This window comes from Bufo bufo, chromosome 4 (genome assembly GCF_905171765.1).
Source record: "Bufo bufo chromosome 4, aBufBuf1.1, whole genome shotgun sequence".
NCBI lineage: Eukaryota > Metazoa > Chordata > Amphibia > Anura > Bufonidae > Bufo > Bufo bufo.
Window position 1 is genome coordinate 189,275,932 of NC_053392.1, and position 24,198 is coordinate 189,300,129.

Sequence of the window (24,198 nt, forward strand, 5' to 3'; positions counted from 1 at the left end):
AGTTAAATAATTTTTTTATTTTTTTTAACCCCTCCAGCGCTATTTTACTATGCATTCTGTATTCAGAATGCTATTATTTTCCCTTATAACCATGTTATAAGGGAAAATAATAATGATCGGGTCTCCATCCCGATCGTCTCCTAGCAACCGTGCGTGAAAATCGCACCGCATCCGCACTTGCTTGCGGATGCTTGCGATTTTCACACAACCCCATTCACTTCTATGGGGCCTGCGTTGGGTGAAAAACGCAGAATATAGAGCATGCTGCGATTTTCACGCAACGCACAAGTGATGCGTGAAAATCACCGCTCATGTGAACAGCCCCATAGAAATGAATGGGTCGGTATTCAGTGCGGGTGCAATGCGTTCAACTCACGCAATCCATCCGCGCGGAATACTCACCCATGTAAAAGGGGCCGAATAGTTCCCCCGTCCCCTCCCCATCCTTATGCACTCTCTTTTTTTAACTGGAAGTTTGCAGAGACTTCTTCAGAAGGGCTGGTGCATGAATATTCTCCAAAGGCTCCCAGTATCTCTCCACTGGACCATAACCCTCAGAATTAAAAAGAGAGGACGCAGGAGCCGAACATCTGGAAAACTAGTTGTACATAACTGGCTCAGCAATTCTCTTCATAGTTGTAGAATTCTGATGTAAGAAAGACTTGTTCACATCCCAATCAGAAAAAAAATTACTAGCAGAAGAGTCAGCCGCTGGTACTTCTGAATCAGAAATCTCAGAGTTAAGCCTCATGCAGACGTCCATGGAACACGGTCCATGAGATACCGGACTGGCATTACAGGAGCGCACGGCGTCATAGCAATCAATAACGTCGTGCACTCCTGCAATGCCAATCCGGTGTCTCACAGACCGTGTTCCACGGACGTCTGCATGAGGCTTTAACTTCAGTTTTAGGGATATACAGATCTTGTAGATGTTGTGAATTCTGGACAGACTGCTCCAGTCAAGAATTAGACTGCATAGACAAAGCCAAGCAAGTCCCAGCAGAAATGGACAAGTAGGTACAGAAAAAATGTACAGGGAAAGCTTCTCCCAATGGAGTGCGGTCACTAGAAGCTCCGAAGGCTCAGTGACATACTAGATGGTATTAGAGAGAGCCTTTCCGTTGGTGGAGGTCACCACCAAGGGCTTCTCCAGAGCTTCTCCTTCTACACCACAATCATCCAGCAGACAAAGATATCGAACACAAATGTCTCCTGTTTTATCAAATACACACTTATTTTGCAATAGTGTGGTCTTATAGAAGACAAATGCAGCCTTTCAAAAAGCACCATAAAAATCGCCAAACCCGAACTTTTACGTCGATTTTCGGGTTCGGGTCCGGGTGCCGAAAAACCTAAAGTTCAGTATGAACCTGAACTTTACAGTTCGGGTTCGCTCAACTCTACTAGTCACATAATTACTTGTTTTTTTCTGTACAGTGAATGCCTAATGTTTGGGGCCTGTACTCCACTGGCCTACAGTAAAATTTATATCCAATGACCGTCTAATAAACCTCAAGCCACATAATCGCTTGATCTTTTCTGTCCGGTGAATGCCTAATGTTTGGTACTTGTACTCCATTGGCCTGCAGTAAATTGATATCCAATGACCGTCTAATATACCTCCAGCCACATAATCACTTGATCTTTTATGTACGGTGAATGCCTAATTGTTGGGGCCTCGGAGGAATTCAACTCCTGTGACGACCACGAGTTATCAAATTTTACCTATTATCATGTGGGGTTTATTCAAGAGAGGGGATTTTTCGTTAGCCATGTTTTTAATCCAATTTAATATTTTTAGTTCTTTTAAACATACAGTAGATATAAAAAGTCTACACACCCCGGTTAAAATTTATTGTTTCTGTGCTGTAAAAAAATGAGACAAAGATAAATCATTTTAGAACTTTTTCCGCCTTTAATGTGAACTATGAACTGTATTACTCAATTGAAAAACAAACTGAAATCTTTTAGGTGGAGAGAAGAAAACAAAAAAATAACTAAAATAATGTGGTTGCATAAGTGTGCACACGCTCTTATAACTGGGGATGTAGCTGTGTTCAGAATTAAGCAATCACATTAAAAATCATGTTAAATAGGAGTCAGCATACACCTGCCATCACTTAAAGTGCCTCTGATTAACCCCAAATAAAGTTCAGCTGCTCTAATTGGTCTTTCCTGAAATTGTCTTAGTCGCATCCTACAGCAAAAGCCATGGTCCACAGAGAGCTTCCAAAGCATCAGAGGGATCTCATTGTTAAAAGTTATCTGTCAGGAGAAGAGTACGAATGAATTTCCAAGGCATTAGATGTCTGGGCTATGGGGTAGAGTAGCAAGACAAAAGCCTTTTCTTACGAAGAAAAACATCCAAGCCAGGCATCATTTTGCAAAACCACATCTAAAGTCTCCCAAAAGCATGTGGGAAAAGGTGTTATGGTCTGATGAAGCCAAGGTTGAACTTTTTGGCCATAAGTCCAAAAGATATGTTTGGCGCAAAAACAACACTGCACATCACCAGAAGAACACCATACCCACAGTGAAGCATGGTGGTGGCAGCATCATGCTTTGTGGCTGTTTTACTTCAGTGGAACTGGTGCCTTAGTTAAGCTAGAGGGAATTATGAAAAGTTCCAAATACCAGTCAATATTGGCACAAAACCTTCAGGCTTCTGCTAGAAAGCTGAACATGAAGAGGAACTTCATCTTTCAGCATGACAACGACCCAAAGCATACATCCAAATCAACAAAGAAATGGCTTCACCAGAAGAAGATTAACGTTTAAAAAAAAAAAAAAAACTGAAATCTTTTAGGTGGAGAGAAGAAAACAAAAAAATAACTAAAATAATGTGGTTGCATAAGTGTGCACACCCTCTTATAACTGGGGATGTAGCTGTGTTCAGAATTAAGCAATCACATTAAAAATCATGTTAAATAGGAGTCAGCATACACCTGCCATCATTTAAGGTGCCTCTGATTAACCCCAAATAAAGTTCAGCTGCTCTAATTGGTCTTTCCTGAAATTGTCTTAGTCGCATCCTACAGCAAAAGCCATGGTCCACAGAGAGCTTCCAAAGCATCAGAGGGATCTCATTGTTAAAAGGTATCTGTCAGGAGAAGAGTACGAATGAATTTCCAAGGCATTAGATATACCATGGAACACAGTGAAGACAGTCATCATCAAGTGGAGAAAATATGGCACAACAGTGACATTACTAATAACTGGACATCCCTCCAAAATTGATGAAAGGAAGAGAAGAAAACTGGTCTGGGAGGCTACCAAGAGGCCTACAGCAACATTAAAGGAACTGTAGGAATATCTGGCAAGTACTGACTGTGTGGTACATGTGACAACAATCTCCGGTATTCTTCATATGTCTGGGCTATGGGGTATAGTGGCAAGACAAAAGCCTTTTCTTATGAAGAAAAACATCCAAGCCAGGCATCATTTTGCAAAACCACATCTAAAGTCTCCCAAAAGCATGTGGGAAAAGGTGTTATGGTCTGATGAAACCAAGGTTGAACTTTTTGGCCATAATTCCAAAAGATATGTTTGGCGCAAAAACAACACTGCACATCACCAGAAGAACACCATACCCACAGTGAAGCATGGTGGTGGCAGCATCATGCTTTGGGGATGTTTTACTTCAGTGGAACTGGTGCCTTAGTTAAGCTAGAGGGAATTATGAACAGTTCCAAATACCAGTCAATATTGGCACAAAACCTTCAGGCTTCTGCTAGAAAGCTGAACATGAAGAGGAACTTCATCTTTCAGCATGACAACGACCCAAAGCATACATCCAAATCAACAAAGAAATGGCTTCACCAGAAGAAGATTAACGTTTTGAAATGACCCAGCCAGAGCCCAGACCTGAATCCGATTGAAAATCTGTTGGGTAATCTGAAGAAGACTGTGCACAGGAGATGCCCTCGCAATCTGACAGATTTGGAGTGTTTTTGCAAAGAAGAGTGGGCAAATCTTGCCAAGTGAAAATGTGCCATGCTGATAGACTCATACCCAAAAAGACTGGGTGCTGTAATAAAATCAAAAGGTGCTTCAACAAAGTATTAGTTTAAGGGTGTGCACACTTATGCAACCATATTATTATAATTTTTTTATATATTTTTTTCTTCCCTCCACCTAAAAGATTTCAGTTTGTTTTTCAATTGAGTGGTACAGTTTATAGGTCACATTAAAGGTGGAAAAAGTTCTGAAATGATTTATCCTTGTCTTATTTTTTTTTACATCATAGAAACCAGACATTTTCACAGAGGTGTGTAGACTTTTTATATCCACTGTATGTATTTAACATGTATTTGTACTGGCCTACAGTAAAATTGTTATCCACTGACCGTCTAATATACCTCCAGCCACATAATCACTTATCTTTTCTGTCTGGTGAATGCCTAACTTGTGGGGCTGTAATCTAACTGGTCAACAATAAAATTGTTATACGGTGACCGCCTAATGTACCTCCAGCCACATAATCACTTTTTATTTTATGTCAAGTGAATGCCTAATGTTTGGGGCTTATACTCCAGTGGACTACAGTAAAGTTTTTATCTATTGACAGCATAATGTACCTCTAGCCACATAATCACTTGTTCTTTTATGTCAGGTGAATCCCTAATTTTTAGGGCCTGCACTCCCATGGCCTAAAATAACATTTCTCTAGGCTCCAGCATGGCACATTTTTGAGAATTCCCATTTAAGACGCATAAAAATGACCCCTGATTAAAATACATATTTTCTTGTGGGAATTTTTGTTATTGATCCCCCTCTAGTATGTCACTGTCCATGTTGTGGGACTATTTATGCACTTATAAAAAGTATTTGGTGGCTGCAAATCTGACTTGAAGATTTTTCAGGTTTGCCTGCCATTAAAGTTAATGGGACCTGCCTCGAACTTGCGGTTCGCGAACATTTGATCGTGTCCGCATTAGTGTGTACTAATAAGACGGCGGCCATTTTATTTCTACTAATGATTGCTCCCCAGACAAAACGAGCCATTCTAACTAATGAAAAGTATTTGGGAATATATTTATAATAAAGTAATCTTTAAGTATTTACATTTTCTTAATTTCTAGCTGATATTCCTGGTGAGACACAGTGTAAACAGAGAGCTTGCTACTAGAGCATCTCAAGCTCTAGAGAGAAAGGGGCATTTATTTTTTTATTTTTTTAATAAAGACCAATTGAAATTATTTTTAGCTCAAAATGAGTACAATGCAATAATATTAAATAAAAATTGCCTCCAAAGAAATAATGTTAACGCTTCTTATCAACCCATTAATGCAAGCTGAAAATACAACTTTGAGCAATTAGTTGAAAACGAATCCGAAGAGATCATGGAGCTGGCAGTATATTCACATTTGTGTTTCCAATTTTCTAGTTACTGCTTGATTGATGACAAGGCCACAACTACAGCATATTGCAAGACAGTCATCAAATGTATACCTTGTTGATTTATGAGTATGTAACTGAGGCAATGATAACAGTGATCTACTGCTCAAAAGTTTGAAGTCACCTTTTTTGATGAACTGGTAAGTGTAAAGCTGTGAGAGGACATTAATCAATGATAACACATTGCACTACACCATTTGTTTCTCTGTTGATCAGGCATTTGTTTTTCACAACATGCTATCATCTTTTATGGGGGGTCACATAATGTTAGCAAGATGCATGTGGTGAACAATGAATAATACATCGCTACCTTAATCACCACTAATAAAATATTTAACCACAAATTAGAAATTAAAAATGTTTATAACACTGGAACAATTTATTAATGGAATTACATCAATGTCCTGCTGTAAATGCATTAAGAATTATGGCATGCAAGCCAAAAGGTATATGTCCCCGTGCCACTTTTGTCACCATTTCACAATAAAATGGGTTAGGCTTCAGAATCTATATGACTAATTTAGATTTCTGTATAGATGCTTAGCGAGAGTTAAAGGGTTTGTCTCACTTCATCAAATAGCATTTATCATGTAGAGGAAGTTAATACAAGGCAGTTACAAATTTATTGTGATTGTCCATATTGCCTCCTTTGCTGGCTGGAGTCATTTTTCTATCACATTAAACACTGCTCCTTTCCATTGTTATAAAAAAAAAATTATATATATATATATATATATATATATTTAAACATCTTTTTATTGAAATTTCAATCGTTATGATGCATGTCAGTTGTCTTAGCGTAGAGGAACAGGCAAAAGCAGGAGCCCGCTCTGCTCAGCTAATCCTGGCATAGTACGTTTGTACAGAGTAGTATTCCTATGAAGAGCATGGGCAGTAGCAGCAATATGCACTCCTGCCCGTACTCACAGGGCTGCTGCTGCCCCCTCCGTACTCCCCTGAGCTGTCAGCGGTGTACAGAGAACTGAGTTTTAAGCACATAGGGAATGGTAGGCTTTAGGGAAGTACAAGTATAAGAAAAAATACACGATTAATAAAGTACATTAGAAATAGCTTTATTAGGGCATTAGGGACATCATATTCAAAATGTTATAAAGGTTTAGTTACTCTTTAAGACCTGGGCCTCTAAGGTGGAGAGTATTGGTTGGCACACTGGCAGTGGAATAACAAAGGCTTCCATCCGGTATTGAATTACATTTACGGCTGATGTAGCAATAAGTAAATGTAGGAATAAATAAATAAAACCGACGCAGAATAATTCTCCCTGCACCCTCCCTGCCCCCTCCCTCTCCAATATTCTTCTATTAATAGTTTTTTAGCAACACTGTCCCTAGCACATGAGCAATTGCCACGTCTCTCCCTATGCTCAGCTCACAGAACAATGGCGGAGACCACTCGGGATGAGGCTTTTATAGACATATTACAGGCCATGCGCCAGACAGAGGACAGGGAATCTGAATGCTGGACTGTCTGGTCTAAATCCGGACCTCTGGTGACATTAGTTATAGTTGATGAATACGAACAATCCGATAAAAAACTATGGAATCAGTTTCGACTTCAGTTCCCTCCAGTATTTCTGCGCCACAATGGAGGGAAACGTATCACCCTATATATGGAATATATGAAATGGCTCTAATCTGCACTTTCTAATCATTCTGTTCTTGCTAGAATAGAAACCGGCTCTACTCCATGCACTGATGCCTTGATGTGCCTCTTCTTGATTTGTGCTTATACACAAGAGCCAATCTGAGGAGGCAGGGAGAAAGGAGAAAGCAGTAGCTTCAACCAATGATGAGAGGTGGGCATGTCTCAGACAGTCCCAGCAGAGCACCATATGGTGGGCCCAAGCCTTGACTCAATAATTGACCCTTAATAAAACAGGACCCTTGGAACCAATAACGAGATCATAGGTAGAAATATACAATATGGACAATAGTATTAGGGTGCCTTCACACCTGCAGGAGCTTTTATGACAACCCATTCTTAATCCATAGGTATAAACCCCTTAGTGACCACCCATCTGTCTTTTTACAGTAGTCACTAAGGAGCCTTACGCTTGGCTATTGCCTTCTCACAGTGGCAGGTCTCAGCGCCGCACGGGTCCCTCGTGCAGTGGAAAGCAGGGGCCTGGCTCTCACATGAGAGCCGCAATCCTGCGCTAAAAGCCCGGGATGGCAGGAGTACCAATATGGGCTGCTTAATCCCTTACATACCGTGGGCAATCGCGCCTGCTGCATGTAAGTGGTGAGGGACAGGAGAGAAAAAAGTGGGGGTTAGTCACCTGGCTCTCACAATGAAGGTCAGGAAACCTAACTCGCAGGGCGCCAAAGGTGTGGATCCGACAAAGAAGAAAAGAAAAAGTTTTTTTTATAGAATATATATATATAGTTGCAATTGTGGAAATCAGTAAAATAAATATAAGAAGGCTGCCAGTGAGATAAACCTAGCTAGGAAATCCTAGGCAAGAATAAGCAATTAGGGAGAGGTAAAAAGAGTTTTTATCTCACAAGGGGGCGCCACTCTTTGCTTGATTGTTTGCAATATTCAATTACCAAATGGTTATAATATTTAAAATATTTGAAATTTATAATATCTTAAAATGTTTCAAAATATTTTACCAGAGTCACTATGTCTGACAAGCTGGAGATTGATTGTTCAGTAGATTTTAAGCCAAAAACATATAAAACTACATCTGTAAAGTGAAACTAGGTTCGTACTCACTTGACCCAGGAGGAGAGATGGGGGATAAACTCAAAACACCCCCAAACCCTTCCTCCTGCGCCTGGTTCGCTTCTAGAATATCAGGAAATAACGGCAGTCCTGTAGCTGGAACTTCTTGTCAATTCCTTTATTTGGAATTGTGAGATAAAAACTCTTTTTACCTCTCCCTAATTGCATGTAAGTGGTGACAGATGTAGCGGACTCCCTCTGTCTCCCATCGGCACCATGCAAATATGATCACAGGGTGACAATTTGTTTATATGCAGGCTGGGTCCTGGTGTAGGCCTCAAGCCTGCCTTGAGTGTTCTCCAGCAGGCAGCACCCGTATGGCGCAATGTCAATATATCAGGGACAGGAAGAGAAAAAGAGAGCGTTCACGTGGAGGATCCTGGAATAACTTCGCAGGGCGCCAAGAGGAAGGCAAAAAAACGAACAGTGTACGAGAAAATAGGAGAAAATTATATTGAACAAAAGTATTTCTTAGTGAAGCGTAGGTGGGCAGGCTGCCAATGGTCTAAACCTAGCCTTGGAGAACTCAGGGTAGGTGATAGAGAATGAGGATAATAGTGCGTGTATCATGCTAAAAAGGACCAAGGAGGAGGCGCCAAAATCCCTGGAATCTAAGAAGTGGATCATAGAGATCCGTATAATAAAATCTATATAATAAAATCTATACACATATAGAAAAATGTGTGCACCCTCAGAGTAGATACTTATATAATCAAATATTGATATAAAATATTGAGTATTAAAATATTAAATCAAAGCCAAAATGTTAGTAACTCACTTCACCCAGGAGGGTAATGTGGGATAAAGCTCAAGACACCCACACCACACCTCCTGCGCCTGGGTCGCCTGTAGCGATGTCAGAATAGTACAGCAAACACTCTACAGTGATTCTTGAACCTTTTCTTTTTCTTTTATTCCAAAGCCAGGGTGGGGGAGAAGAAGATCAACGCGTTTCGGGGCCTATTAATGGGTCCCCTTCATCAGGAGCAGATATAAATACAGTAACAAGAGGTAGTGTTTAAATAAACAAGAAAAAAAACGCCCAAAAAGCTTCCAGCGACGCCACTTCCAGTTTCCACACGCGTTCCACACTGGAACGCACCGGAAGTGACCCGTCACAAGCCGTCGGGCCATATAACTATAATCAGGATTGATATACAAATAAAGTATACAAAGATAAATATAATGTCACGGATGGTGTTGCAGAAAACTAGAAGACACAAATGAAGATCCGACTGACTTGATCCAAAACTAAGGAACAAGAGGGTAAGCCCTGTAACAGCCCTAGCACTCTCCCTTACTGCTCAGCCTATGCAAAAATCTCTATGGTAGATAATTGCATACCCTCGTTCCTCGACTGTATGAGACCTGAACACCCTATAATAGTGAGGGGACACGACCACCGGCTCCCTACACTAAATATGGAGGGAGTCAGGGTCACCAAGGATCAAGACCACAGGAACACAGAAATAAAGGAACAGACTTATCTTGTGGATGCAGCAGTAACAGCTTCTAGCATCAGCACACTCCAGGAAGTTGTATAAACCGCAAGGTGAGGCAGTATGGGGAGGAGATATATAGGGAGGCAATCACTGACAGCTGGGAGAGGGAGGAAAGATGTCAAAACGAAAGCAAAACAAAAGAAGATCATGCAGGAAGTACTGAAAAACGTCTATCAGAACTTCTCAAAGATCTGGTGGTGACAGTACCCCTCCCTCTACGAGTGGACTCCGGACACTCAGAGCCCACCTTCTCAGGATGGGACCTATGGAATGCCCTGAGAAGACGAGTGGCCTTAATGTCCGCCACTGGAACCCACATCCTCTCCTCAGGACCATAACCCTCCCAATGAACGAGGTACTGAAGAGAACAGCGGACAATAGGAGAGTCCACAATCCTAGAGACCTGAAATTCAAGATTACCATCAACCACAATCGGGGGAGGAGGCAAAGAGGAGAGTACAGTGGGTTGGACATAAGGTTTTAATAGGGACTTGTGAAAAACATTATGGATCTTCCAAGTCTGAGGAAGATCAAGACGGTAGGCAACGGGATTGATGACGGACAAGATTTTGTAAGGCCCAAAATACTTAGGACCCAACTTCCAGGAGGGAACCTTCAATTTGATATTCTTAGTAGACAACCATACCAGATCACCAACATTCAGGTCCAGACCAGGCACACGTCTCTTATCCGCCACACGCTTATATCTCTCACTCATGCTCTTTAGATTATCCTGAATTTTTTGCCAAATAGATGACGAGGAGAATTTCTCCTCATCAGTTAAACCAGAAGCCCCCTCTCCAGAGAATGTCCCAAACTGCGGATGAAACTCATATGCACCTCCTGACGACGGTTATTTAAAGCAAACTCAGCAAGGGAGAGAAAAGAACACCAATCCTCCTGATTCTCCGCTACAAAACAACGCAGATATGTCTCCAGATTCTGATTGACGTGCTCTGTCTGGCCAAAGTTCCCCCCTCCCGGAAAACAACGTGACAAGGCATCCGCCTTCACATTCTTAACCCCAGGGCGGAACGTGACAACAAAATTAAACCTTGAAAAGAACAAAGACCATCTGGCCTGTCTTGGGTTCAGACGCTTGGCTGACTCCAAGTAGGCCAGATTCTTATGGTCGGTAAACACGGTAATAGGGTGTCTGGCTCCCTCTAGCCAATGGCGCCATTCCTCAAAAGCTAAATTGATGGCCAACAACTCCCTATCTCCCACATCGTAATTTCTCTCTGCGGAGGAGATTTTCTTCGAGAAAAAGGCACACGGTTGCCATTTGGCAGGAGAGGGACCCTGAGACAAGACCGCACCCACACCCACCTCAGTAGCGTCAACCTCAACTATGAAGGGTAGAGAGACATCAGGTTGTACCAAGATGGGAGCGGAAGCAAAACTCTCCTTGATCCCAGAAAAGGCCTTACGCACCTCTACCGACCAGGAGGAAAAATCTACCCCCTTTCTAGTCATATCAGTGAGCGGTTTAACAACAGAGGAAAAATTCAAAATGAACTTCCTGTAATAATTGGCAAAACCCAAAAAGCGCATCAGCACCTTCTGATTCTCAGGAAGCTCCCACTCAAGCACAGTGCGGACCTTCTCCGGGTCCATGCGAAAACCAGAAGCGGAGAGAAGAAACACCAGAAATTGAATTTCTGAAACCGCAAACACACATTTTTCCAGTTTAGCATACAATTTATTCTCCCGCAGAATGAGCAAGACCAGACGTAGTTGGTCATGATGAGTTTTGAAATCAGGAGAAAAAATCTAAATGTCATCTAGATACACTAGTACAAATTTCCCCATTAAATGATAAAAAATGCTGTTCACAAAATGCTGGAAGACGGCTGGAGCATTCATCAAACCAAAAGGCATAACCAAATTCTCAAAATGGCCCTCAGGGGTATTGAAGGCCGTCTTCCATTCGTCTCCTTCTCTGACCAGGTTGTATGCCCCTCTTAAATCCAACTTGGAAAAAACTTTAGCCCCAACAATCTGGTTAAACAGGTCCGGGATCAGAGGAAGCGGATAAGGGTCATGAATTGTGATACTGTTCAGCTCCCTGAAATCCAGACATGGTCTTAAAGAACCATCTTTTTTCTTAACAAAGAAAAAACCAGCGGCAACAGGTGACTTCGAGGGTCGTATGTGTCCCTTTGCTCTCAGAGATATAAGCATGCATAGCGACCCTTTCAGGTTGGGAGAGATTGTATAAACGAGATTTAGGCAGCTTGGCACCTGGGATGAGATTAATAGGGCAATCGTACTCCCTGTGAGGGGGCAGCTCCTGAACACCACTCTCAGAAAACACATCTGAAAATTCAGAGAGAAAAGATGGTACAATCTTAGTAGAAACCTCTGAAACAGATGTCGAGAGGCAATTCTCTCTGCAAAAGTCACTCCAACCATTTATTTGCCTCGCTTGCCAATCAATGGTGGGGTTATGTTTAGTGAGCCAGGGTAGCCCCAATACTAGAGGAGTAGGTAACCCGCTTAGGACAAAACATGACACATCAGATTCGTTTTGTAAACTGGGATTACTTTAAAACATAACATTTACTAAATCATTTAAAATAATGGTTTCTGTAAGGTGATGGACAACAACAATATCTCCAATATACCACTTCAAATGCATGAAAAGAGGGTGGATCTTACCCCATTCTGTGGGATCCACATTCAATGGAGAAATTTCCTGGTCTTGAATAGTACCAGGAACCGGTGTGACCAGGGTGCTTGCGTCCGTATTGGCACTGCAGATAACTCCTAATAGGCCCTATTCTGCCTTTCCTACCTCATTAGGGGTCAGGGGCTACAAGCAGCGCCTACCTATCACACATGGAGCACCCGCCCCGGTAGGCGCTGCTTGGTAGGCGCTGCTTGTAGCCCCTGACCCCTAATGAGGTAGGAAAGGCAGAATAGGGCCTATTAGGAGTTATCTGCAGTGCCAATACGGACGCAAGCACCCTGGTCACACCGGTTCCTGGTACTATTCAAGACCAGGAAATTTCTCCATTGAATGTGGATCCCACAGAATGGGGTAAGATCCACCCTCTTTTCATGCATTTGAAGTGGTATATTGGAGATATTGTTGTTGTCCATCACCTTACAGAAACCATTATTTTAAATGATTTAGTAAATGTTATGTTTTAAAGTAATCCCAGTTTACAAAACGAATCTGATAATTATTTGGGTGTAATCAGATATCGCCACAGATTTATCCAGTGTGGTGATATAATTAATTTTATTCCAAAACATGACACATCCTCAACATGAGTATCACTCACAATCAAACGGATATTGTGAACTATGCCTTTTAACGATTTTTGACAAAGTGGAGCGGAATCAATAGCAAAAACAGGTATGTCCTTTCCCAAAGTGCATACCTGGAAACCATGTGTTACAGCAAATTGACTATCAATTAGATTGACAGCTGCTCCACTATCTACAAAAATCTCACAAAGAATGTTCTTGCTCTCTAGAGCCACCCTGGCAGGTAGGACAAAACGGGAACTACAAGCAAACGGAAAACCTTCAATTTCCGCATCAACCTTGCCAATAGTAACAGATGGAACGTTTTTAGAGGACTTTTTTCTTTTTGTTACTTTATTACTCTCAAAAAACTGCCTGAATCTCCTAGAGGGACAAACATTTGCCAAATGATTTATACCTCCACAACAGAAACAAACCCTCCTTTGAGAGCTGAATCCTCTGTTGTTAGAGGCAAGCAAACCCAGCTGCATGGGCTCCTGCTCAGAGGGGAATGAGAGAGACTGAGACCCCTGCACACTTAATGAGACCGCCGCACTGTCCTTGGACTGAGTATGACAGGAAGGAGTGATCTCTCCTCACTCTCTAAGACGCCTGTCAATACGAACGGCCCGAGACATGGCACACTCCAAGGAAGTAGATCTCTCATGAAAGGCAAATGCATCTTTCAATCCCTCTGAAAGACCATGGCAAAATTGACTTCGGAGTGCAGCATCATTCCAACCAGTATCAGCTGCCCATCTCCGAAATTCTGAACAGTATATCTCTGCGGACTGTTTACCCTGGCATAAAAGACGTAGTCTAGATTCAGCCAGAGCAATATGATCCGGATCATCATATATCTGACCCAGGGCTAAAAAAAAATTATCCACCGGCAGCGAAAAGGCCCAAGACTGAGCGTTATCCCTGAGCAGCGAGATGATGATCCCCACCCTCTGCTCCTCATCACCAGAGGAATGGGGAAGTAGGCGAAAATGGAGTTTGCAAGCCTCTCTAAAACGAACAAAATTCTCACTTACCCCCGGAGAACGTATCGGGGAGCGAGATCTTAGGCTCAGAACAAACTCCATGAATGCAGGCTGAACCGGTCACCTGAAACTGAGATACAGTTTTACGGAGATCTGCTACCTCCAATGAAAGATCCTGCATGCGTTCAGTCAAAAGTGTAACTGGATCCATGCTTGAGACGGTTTTGGCGGTTTATAATGTCACGGATGGTGTTGCAGAAAACTAGAAGACACAAATGAAGATCCGACTGACTTGATCCAAAACTAAGGAACAAGAGGGTAAGCCCTGTAACAGCCCTAGCACTCTCCCTTACTGCTCAGCCTATGCAAAAATCTCTATGGTAGATCATTTCATACCCTAGTTCCTAGACTGCATGACACCTGAACACCCTATAATAGTGAGGGGACACGACCACCGGCTCCCTACACTAAATACAGAGGGAGTCAGGGTCACCTAGGATCAAGACCACAGGAACACAGAAATAAAGGAACAGACTTATCTTGTGGATACAGCAGTAACAGCGTCTAGCATCAGCACACTCCAGGAAGTTGTATAAACCACAAGGTGAGGCAGTATGGGGAGGAGATATATAGGGAGGCAATCACTGCTAATAGATGACAGCTGGGAGAGGGAGGAGAGATGTGAAAACGAAAGCAAAACAAAAGAAGATCATGCAGGAAGTTCTGAAGAACGTCTATCAGAACTTTTCAAAGATCTGGTGGTGACATATAGATACAAATATAAATATTAGAATAAATGGACCCCGAGCTGCCGCTCCAATGTCACGCAGCAGTCCTCGGACGTCCAATACAGCACCACGTCAATTCCGGTGCGCTCCCCAGTGGAACACAACCCGGAACTTCTGGTGCGCTCCACTGTGGAACGCATACCCAAACCGGAAGCGCACATCAGACATATGAATCATTTTCTCAGTATATGTGGCACTAAGGAGGCAGCAGACCCCGATGAACATGGTCACCTAGCGCCGTGACAAAACATAAGTGCATGTGACCTCACCGGAGGATAACAGAGGTGAGGCCACATGATCGGGTGTCAGGTCACATGATCGGGTACCCGTGTCACCGGTCATAACCTAATAGGCACCGGCGAATCACGGGGGCCCATAGCATTATATAATAAAATGATTTAAATTCTGAATTTCATTCTAGTGTGACAATTCTTTAAAAAAAAGGCTACCTTTTCATATATACAGATGAGGAATTGGCATAAAAATACGAAAAATGAGAATAAAAATGGAAATTCTGTATAGGAATAAAAATATAAATCTAAATAAAAATAAAACAGAAGGTAAAATATATCTAAATAAATACATTCATAGATGATACAAAAAGAAATATAAAGATAAAAGACTAGTAGACAAAGAAATCCAAATGTATAAATTTGCAGAGATAATGATATATAGTGATTGGGACCCACATATTCAGGCAATGAATAATGTGGATGGTAGACTACATCTTCATGTAGATCGTTCACCATTAAAAGGAAGAACGAGGGGATATTAAAACAGATTAAAATAAATAACTAGATAAGAGGCTGTATGCTTGTAAAACTCAGATTAGATGATCCTAAGATAAAATAAAAAGAATTAAGATGAGTGTTCTAGATAAAGGAACATAATCGTATGTGAGTGTTCTAGATAAAGGAACATAATCGTATGTAAAATAATTTTCATAAGACAACTCCATATGTTCTAAAATACGCGGCTGGATGGAAAATGCATATTCGTATAGCTAAAATGTATAAGTGCAAATGAGACAACATATATATGATCATATATGAACTATCTGGATGAACTATGGACAAATTGTAGGGGTACCAACGGTATTCTTTTAGTAGTTTGAGTATTCCAAACTTTCATTTAGAACGAAAGGGGATAAAGTGTTCAGTGTAAATATCCAATACATTTCCTTCCGACATAACTGTTGGTAGGAAGAAGGGATAGTTTCTAGAGGGGTGACTGTAAGACCAGTTAAGGTGCCATCATGTCGTTCAGAGAAGTGGCGTGATACGCTATGTGTTAAAACTTTACGTTGGATATTTGAACGATGTTCGCACATTCTCTCCCTCAAAGTTTTGGTGGTCCTACCAACGTATTTTAGGAGATATATGATATTTCTCATCCCACAGTTTAGTTCCTGTTTTAGGGCCCAGGTGCCAAATGAACCTCCTATTTCAATTTCTCTGGTGCCATGAGTAATCATCGCACAGCATTTACATTTTTTAACGCCACATTTAAAACACCCCGTTCTCGTTGCGGGAGGAAGAATTGTTTTATTGGGTGCTCGGAGTTTGGGGCATGAGGGGGCGATGATATTTTTTAGAGTTTGGGCTCTTCTAAATGTAATAGACGGCTGTTTGTGGAGTACATTTTTCAGAATCAGGTCTTTTAACAGGATACTCCAATGTTTAGTGAGTACCTTTCTGATATTTTGGTGGTCTCTATTATACCTAGTAATAAGGTTACATTGATATTCTTATGGAATAGTGGTTTCCAGTGGGGCTGGTTTCAGGGCTTCTTTTTGATCCAGTTTGAGAATCCTCTGAGTTGAGGCCTTGATCAAACGTTTTGGGTAGCCCTTGTCCAAAAAATTATCTTTTAGGACTCCAAGTTGTGTTCTCAAAGTTTTGTCATCAGAGCAATTTCTCTGGATTCTCTTCATCTGCCCATAGGGTATATTTCTCTTACATTTTGTATGGTGGCAACTAGAATATTCAAGATAACTATTAGCGTTCACCTTTTTAAAGTGGGTACTAGTAGTGATCTTATTCGCAACAATTTCAATGTGAATATCCAAAAATATTGCCACCTTGGAGTCCAATTCACAAGTGAACTTGAGACCCCAATCATTTTGATTTATCGTGGAAATGAATGATGTGAGATCTTTGATGCTACCGCCCCAGATGAAAATGATGTCGTCTATATAGCGACGAAAGAGGACCACATTTTTATGAGATTGGAGACCTATTATATCTTCAAAGAGGCCCACAAACAGGTTTGCATAGGATGGTGCAAATTTAGTACCCATAGCGGTACCCCTGGTTTGAATGTAAAATGTTTCATTAAAGGTAAAGTAATTATGTTCCAGAAGGAATTCAATTGATTTTAAAATGGAATCTTTCTGGATCAAGGGCATTTCGGGGTCGAGTTCAAGAAAATGACTGCTCGTACTCCCAAATCATGCCAAATGTTGCTATATAAGGATGCTACATCGAGCGTGACCCAAATATAGTCATCCTTCAAATCTATGCTATTGAGAGTATTTATAAGGTCTGAAGAGTCTCTTAAATATGAAGGAAGTTTCTGTTTGTATTTTTGCAGAAAAGTGTCTACATAAGCTGAAAGGTTGGAAGTGAGAGAATTGATACCAGATATGATCGGTCTACCGGGTGGATTAGTAAGAGCCTTATGTATCTTCGGCAAAAAGAAAAAACGAGCTGTAGTGGGGTGATTATTAGTGAGAAATATTATTTCTTTTTTGTCAATAATGTTTTGATTGAAACCAGAGTCTAGTAGCTCTTGTAGTGTTTTTTTTTTTTAAATTGTGGTAGGCTCTTTTACAAGGACTTTATAGTATGCCTGGTCTGACAGAATCCTTTTTGATTCTCTTATATAGTAGTCAAGATCCATGATTACAACCCCCCCTCCCTTATCGGCATTTTTTATTACAACTTCTTTGTTTTTCTTTAGCTCTATTAGAGCTCTTTCCTCTCGAGCACTAAGGTTATTCAAAGGTGGTGTGGCTCTGGATTTATTCAGGGTTTTTAGGTCATCTAGAACCATAGTGAGGAAGCTCTCTAAATGGGGGCCTCTACTCTCTAGTGGATAGAAAGAGGATTTTCTCTTTAAACCTGACAGAATAGAAATAGTTGTAGAATCTTCTTCTATGGTAGAGGGGGGCCCTGTAATTGCATTGTTGATATTGATATTGAATAAGGGTGTTGGGTTTTCTCTATCTCCTGAGGTAAGGCATTTAATTGTGAAATGTCGTTTTAGTGTCAATTTTCAGATCCACTGGTTCATGTCAACAAATAGTTCAAACGGATTCGGTCAGAATTATCAATGCCATTCATTATGCCACCAAACTCTCTCACCCCTTAGTTCTTCTCAGCACCGATGCCGAAAAGGCTTTTGACAGAATTAGTTGGGACTTCCTACGCCTTACCTTGTCCAAATTTGGAATGCCAACATCTTTTATAGATGCGGTCTTCTCCATGTATTCCAATGCCTCGGCATCGGTGCTGGTGAACGAAACTACCTCCCCTTCCTTTCCCATTAGAAATGGCACACGCCAGGGATGCCCACTGTCTCCCCTAGTCTTCGTTTTAACCATGGAACCACTCCTACAATCCTTCCGTCAAAACGACAAAATCAAAGGCATTAAACTTGGTAACCATGAACACAAGGTAGCAGCATTTGCCTTTAGCTCCATTAGAGCTCTTTTCTCTCGAGCACTAAGGTTATTCAAAGGTGGTGTGGCTCTGGATTTATTCAGGGTTTTTAGGTCATCTAGAACCATAGTGAGGAAGCTCTCTAAATGGGGGCCTCTACTCTCTAGTGGATAGAAAGAGGATTTTCTCTTTAAACCTGACAGAATAGAAATAGTTGTAGAATCTTCTTCTATGGTAGAAGGGGGCCCTGTAATTGCATTGTTGATATTGATATTGAATAAGGGTGTTGGGTTTTCTCTATCTCCTGAGGTAAGGCATTTAATTGTGAAATGTCTTTTTAGTGTCAATTTTCGGATCCACTGGTTCATGTCAACAAATAGTTCAAACGGATCGGGGCAATTTGTTGGACAGAAAGAGAGTCCCTTACTAAGCAAAATTAGTTCATCTGGTTTGAGTTCATATTTGGATAGATTGAATATTCCTCCAGTGTCTTTTATTGTATCCTTCTGTTGGTTGTGAATGAAGTCTGTCTCTGTGGTAGTGACTAGGATGTCAAATTTGTTCGGTCGTCTATTACTACCATTTGGGATTTGAATTTTTTCTTTCTTGGGGTGTTTAGTTCTTCCCCCTCTACATCCCCTGAATCGTTTTTTGTTCTTTTGCGGGATAACGGTATTGGGCTGAAGAAATGGGTGATCTTTAGACTTTGAGAATTGTGGGTGGATGAGGAGGGGGTGGGGCCTGTGGGAGTGAAATAGGGACTCAGGACTTGTAGACTGGAGAGTATCTGTCTTGCAGGTGGAGTATGGTTGTGGTTGTTCAATGAAGGGGATACTCTCCCTAAAAAAGCGCTTTCTGAAAGATTGGAGGGTAGGGCAGAAAAAATATCCGATTGGGTGGTGGAAACTGAATGCGTGGAAATATCATTGATCGAAGGTTGAGATACGAAATCATTTGAAGACGCAGGAGATTGTGTTGGGAAAGAACTGATAGATGCTAATTTAGTTTGTTCCTCCGGTGAGATGAAACTCTCTGCCCGCCGAAGAGAGGAGTGTATTGAATTATTGAAATTTTATACTGTGTGGAACGATAGGGTTTCTTTGGGAGGAGGATAAATCCCCAAATTAGCGGTAGATGTGTCATCTTGTTGTTGGAGAGAGGTACTGTCACGGATGGTGTACAGGAAACAAGACAATGCAATACAATTAATGACTAACTGGATCCACAACTAAGGAACAAAAGGGAGACCCCTACATGAGACCTGCCACTCTCCCTAATTGCTCAGCCTATGCGAACACCCCAAAGGTGGATGGGCGCATATCCACGTACCTCGGCTATCTAATACCTGAAGACCCTACAATAGTGAGGGGTCACGACCACCGGCTCCCTACACAAGACACGGAGGGAGTCAGGGTCACCTGAAAATCCAGCAGACAGAAAATCACAAATAAAGGAACAGCACTTATCTTGCAGAGGACTGGGGAATAGAAACAGCATGCACACACACTCCAGGAAGTTGTATAAGCCGCAACCTAATGCATCATGGGGAGGAACTTAAAGGGAAGCAATCAGTCCAACAGCATGACAGCTGAGATAGACTAACGAGATGAGGAACTTAACCAAAACAAAGAAACTCAAGGAGGAGGATCTGGAAAGCTCCTGTCAGAGCTTCTCAGCTGTCTAGTTGTGACAGTACCCCTCCCTCTACGAGTGGACTCCGGACACTCAGGGGCAACCTTCTCAGGATGGGACCTATGGAAAGCTCTGATGAGATGAGTGGCCTTAATGTCCGTCACTGGGACCCACATCCTCTCCTCAGGACCATAACCCTCCCAATGAACGAGGTACTGGAGGGAACCGCGGACAAGACGAGAATCCACAATCCTAGAGACCTGAAATTCAAGATTTCCATCAACCATAATCGGAGGAGGAGGCAAAGGCGAGGGTACAATAGGTTGAACATAAGGTTTCAATAAGGACTTATGAAAAACATTATGGATCTTCAAAGTCTGAGGAAGATCAAGACGGTAGGCAACAGGATTGATGACAGACAGGATCTTGTAAGGCTTAATAAACCTAGGACCCAACTTCAAGGAGGGAACCTTCAATTTGATATTCTTGGTAGACAACCACACCAGATCACCAACATTCAGGTCCGGACCAGGCACACGTCTCTTATCTGCCACACGCTTATATCTCTCACTTATGCTCTTTAGATTATCCTGAATCTTTTGCCAAATAGATGACAAAGACGAGGAGAATCTGTCCTCATCAGGTAAACCAGAAGACCCCTCTCCCGAGAAAGTCCCAAACTGCGGATGAAACCCATATGCACCAAAAAATGGTGACTTATCAGAGGACTCCTGACGACGGTTATTTAAAGCAAACTCAGCAAGGGGCAAAAAAGAACACCAATCCTCCTGATTCTCCGCCACAAAACAGCGCAGATATGTCTCCAGATTCTGATTGACGCGCTCTGTCTGGCCATTCGACTGCGGGTGGAAAGCAGAAGAGAATGACAACCGAACCCCCAAGCGAGAACAGAAAGCCTTCCAGAATCTGGAAACAAACTGCGTGCCCCTATCAGAGACTATGTCTGAAGGAATACCATGCAATTTGACAATGTGGTCAATAAATGCCTGCGCCAGCGTCTTAGCATTGGGCAAACCAGGAAAAGGGATGAAATGCACCATTTTGCTAAAACGGTCCACCACCACCAGAATCACAGTCTTCCCCGAGGAACGAGGCAAGTCCGTTATGAAGTCCATGGACAGATGTGTCCAAGGACGGGAAGGAATGGGTAAGGGAAGGAGAGGACCTGATGGCCGTGAATGAGGGACTTTGGCACGAGCGCAAGTCTCGCAAGCTGCCACAAAACCCTCAACCGACTTACGAAGCGCAGGCCACCAGAATCTCTGAGCGATGAGATCCAGTGTGGCTCTTGCCCCCGGGTGCCCAGCAAGGACCGTATCGTGGTGTTCCTTAAAAATCTTGTGTCTCAAAGCGAGAGGCACAAACAACCTCCCAGGAGGACAAAGATCAGGAGCCTCTGACTGGGCTGCCTGCACCTCTGCCTCCAATTCAGGAAAAAGAGCAGAGACCACCACACCTTCAGCCAAAATGGGACCCGGGTCTTCAAAATTCCCACCTCCCGGAAAACAACGTGACAGGGCATCTGCCTTCACATTCTTAACCCCAGGGCGGAACGTAACAACAAAATTAAACCTTGAAAAGAACAAAGACCATCTGGCCTGTCTCGGGTTCAGACGCTTGGCTGACTCCAAGTAGGCGAGATTTTTATGGTCAGTAAATACGGTAATAGGGTGTCTGGCTCCCTCTAGCCAATGGCGCCATTCCTCAAAAGCCAACTTGATGGCCAACAATTCCCTATCTCCCACATCATAATTTCTCTCTGCGGAGGAGAGTTTCTTCGAGAAAAAGGCACATGGTTGCCATTTGGCAGGAGAGGAACCCTGAGACAAGACCGCACCCACTCCTACCTCAGAAGCATCAACCTCAACTATGAAGGGTAACGAAATATCAGGTTGTACCAGGATGGGGGCGGAAGCAAAACTGTCCTTGATATTAGAAAAGGCCTTACGCGCCTCTACCGACCAGGAAGAAAAATCTACCCCCTTTCTGGTCATATCAGTGAGTGGTTTAACAACAGAGGAATAATTCTAAATAAATTTCCTGTAATAATTGGCAAAGCCCAAAAAACGCATCAGCGCCTTCTGATTCTCAGGAAGCTCCCACTCAAGCACAGCGCGGACCTTCTCAGGGTCCATGCGAAAACCAGAAGCGGAGAGAAGAAACCCCAGAAATTGAATTTCTGGAACCGCAAACACACATTTTTCCAGTTTCGCGTATAATTTATTCTCCCGCAGGATGAGCAAGACCTGACGTAGGTGTTCCTTATGAGTCTTGAAATCAGGAGAAAAAATCTAAATGTCATCCAAATACACTAATACAAATTTTCCCATTAAATGATAAAAAATTCTGTTCACGAAATGCTGAAAAACGGCTGGGGCATTCATCAAACCAAAAGGCATAACCAAATTCTCAAAATGGCCCTCAGGGGTATTGAAAGCCGTCTTCCATTCGTCTCCTTCTCTGACCCTGACCAGGTTGTATGCCCCTCTTAGGTGTAATTTGGAGAAGACTTTAGCCCCAACAACCTGGTTAAACAGGTCCGGGATCAGAGGAAGCGGATAAGGGTCACGAATAGTGATACTGTTCAGCTCCCTGAAATCCAGACAAGGTCTTAAAGAACTATCTTTTTTCTTAACAAAGAAAAAACCAGCGGCAACAGGTGACTTCGAGGGTCGTATGTGTCCTTTTCTCAGACTCTCAGAGATATAAGCACGCATAGCGACCCTCTCAGGTTGGGAAAGATTGTATAAACGAGATTTAGGCAGTTTGGCGCCTGGGATGAGATTAATAGGGCAATCATACTCCCTGTGCGGGGGCAAATCCTGAACTCCACTCTCAGAGAAGACATCCGAAAATTCAGAGAGGAAAGGTGGTACAGTCTTAGTAGAAACCTCAGAAACAGATGTCATGAGGCAATTCTCTCTGCAAAAGTCACTCCAACCATTTATTTGCCTCGCTTGCCAATCAATGGTGGGGTTATGTCACGGCCATGGCTATGACCGTGACTCCTGAACCGCATGCGGTTGTCAGCGGTTTTCTTTGGTGTTCAATCACAGGTGAGGGCTGTGGTATTTGCCTCACCTGTGGTTGCCGCTGGCAACAGTATGTATGTGGCAGCGTAGCAGTCTGAGCTGTGCCATTGCAGCTTGCTATGTTGTGCATGCGGTTTTGTGTGTATGTGTGCACTTGCTTTTTATGTTATTGTGTGCACGTCTCCTATTAGTGGTGTTTTCCCTTCCCTGGTGTTGGAAGGGTTAATCTCCTTCCTAGTGTGTGTGCACTGGGTGTGTCCGTTTGTGGGTGTGGCTGCCTGGGCTATATAGCCTCAGTTTAGACAGACTTCTGAGGGGTACTCCAGCCTTGTAAGCTGGAGGAACTCTCCTGGTCTTTTCCATCTGCCAGTGTGGGCCACCCTTGTGATCATAAATTGTTATACACTATGTTATGTTATGATCAGTTGATTTGTTCCTGTTGTATATTTGTGCAGCTATGGATCTGGGTTCCTGTGTGTGGTTGTGTGTTTGCTGGGTTCATTGATTCTTGTCTGGACTTCAGCTTGCCTGCACAGGGATCCAGTCAGCAAGGCTGTGGCAGGTACGTGGAACTAGTTCACATTACCTGCCATATCCATAGGACTGTTTGTGTTCCCCCATTTTCCCAACAGCTTGGCCGTTGAGACTCCTGCTCCTCCGTGCCTAGGAGGAGTGGGGCGTCTTACTCTGACTCCTAGCGCAGGGACCGGACAGGGGGTGAGTTAGGGATCCGAGGTTCCTGCGCATGGGTCCTCCTACCTTTAAGGTCGGCCCATGCAGTTAGGAGTTAGGGTCAGGGTAGGGACGCTGTTAGGAGGTGACCTGCTCCCTATCCTGTTCTCCTGGCCGAGTAGGCCATAACATGACCAGGCTTTACACGGCTGAGGATTTCCCCCGTGACAGGTTATGTTTAGTGTGCCAGGGTAGCCCCAACACTAGAGGAGTAGGCAAACCACTAAGGACGAAACATGACACATCCTCAACATGAGCATCACTCACAATTAAACGAATATTGTGAACTATGCCCTTTAATGATTTCTGAGAAAGTGGAGTGGAATCAATAGCAAAAACAGGAATATCCTTTCCCAAAGTGCATACCTGGAAACCATGAGTTATTGCGAATTGATTATCAATGAGATTGACAGCTGCTCCACTATCCACAAAAATCTCAC